The sequence below is a fragment of the Myotis brandtii genome, unplaced genomic scaffold (assembly GCF_000412655.1).
Source record: "Myotis brandtii unplaced genomic scaffold, ASM41265v1 scaffold345, whole genome shotgun sequence".
Classification (NCBI taxonomy): domain Eukaryota; kingdom Metazoa; phylum Chordata; class Mammalia; order Chiroptera; family Vespertilionidae; genus Myotis; species Myotis brandtii.
In genome coordinates, this window is record NW_005363283.1 from 355,366 (window position 1) to 356,951 (window position 1,586).

A 1,586-nucleotide genomic window follows, 5' to 3' on the forward strand; every position below is an offset into this window, starting at 1 on the left:
TTCAGGGAGGGGTGGCGGGGGGTTGGAGGGGCCTGGGAGGCCAAGGGAAGCAAGACATTGGGGACATTCTGCAGCACATAATGACCATCACGGATCAGAGCCTAGACAAGGCCCAGGCCAAGAAACACGCCCTAAACTGCCACCAAATGAAGCCAGCTCTCTTTAGTGTCCTGTGTGAAATCAAAGAGAAGACCAGCCTCAGCATTCGAAGCTCCCAAGAGAAGGAGTTGGTGGACCCTCAGCTTATGCGCTTGGACAACATGCTTCTGGCAGAAGGTGTGGCTGGGCCTGAGAAAGGGGCGGGGGGCGCTCAGCAGTAGCAGCTGCAGCCTCAGCAGCTTCCTGGGACAACTCCATCGAACACTCGAACGATAGCAGCAAACATGCCCAGATTCACCATATCTACCACTGGGAGCTGGAGAAGTATGAGCAGGCATGTAACGAGTTCATGACCCATGTCATGAACCTGTTGAGGGAGCAGAGCTGCACGAGGCCTGTGGCACCCAAGGAGATGGAGCGGCTGGTGAGCATCGTACAGGTAAGTTCAGCGCCATCCAGATGCAGCTCAGGCAGAGCACCTGCAAGGCCATCATGATCCTTCGCTCCCAGTTCCTACATGCCAGACGGCAACGCGGGAACTTCAGCAAACAGGCCACCGAGATCCTAAATGAGTATTTCTATTCCCACCTGAGTAACCTGTATCCCAGTGAGGAGGCTAAGGAGGAGCTCGCCAAGAAGTGTGGCATCACCAGCTCTCAGATCTCCAACTGCTTTGGCAACAAGCGGATTCACTATAAGAATTTCAGAAAGTTTCAAGAGGAGGCAGACATCTATGTCATCAAGACCGCCTTGTCTGTCAGCCAGGGGGGCCACAGCCACACCAGCTCCCCGACACCCCCTTCCTCCACAGGCTCTGGCGGCTCTTTTAATCTTTCAAGATCCTGAGACATGTTTCTGGGGATGCCCTGGCTCAACGGAGATTCCTACCCTGCTTTCCAGGTGGAATCACTCCGACACTTGATGGGCCCAGGGGGCCATGGAGATAACCTCGGGGGAGGCCAGATGTACAGCCCTGGGGAAATGAGGGCAAATGGCGCCTGGCAGGAGGCTGTGACCCCGTCCTCAGTGACGTCCCCAACAGAAGGATCAGGGAGTGTTCATTCTGACACTTCCCCCTGCTCTCCCCCCTCAGGCCACAGGGTGGGGGCTCACGAGGTGACTCTTGATGAGAGGACAAAGGCATCCAGAGGACAAGCCCCAGACACAGGAGAAGCACAAGATGGAGAAGGGCAAATGGGGTCGCCCTACCCCAGCCGACTCAGTGCTGGGGTTGCTGACTACATGGCAAGGAGAAGGGGGTCCCCTAAGGGGAAGGTGGGGTCTGTCTCCCCTTTTTTTCCTGCTTTTCAATCTTTTTCTCTCCCCATTTCTTACACAGAAACACACCCAGAACCCTATCTTTCAGATCCTCTCTCTCATAGACACATACACAAGTATTGTTTCTCTATAGACACATATACATTCTCTCTCTCTCAGACACATATGTGACTATTCTGTTTCTCTCTCTCTCTCTCTCTCTCTCTCTT

At 54.3% G+C, this 1,586-nt stretch overlaps 1 pseudogene; it reads left to right on the forward strand.

Annotated features, from left to right (window-relative positions):
* The first annotated feature begins 41 nt into the window (after positions 1-41).
* LOC102252611 overlaps positions 42-1,586 on the forward strand; it is a 14,382-nt pseudogene continuing 12,837 nt past the window's right edge.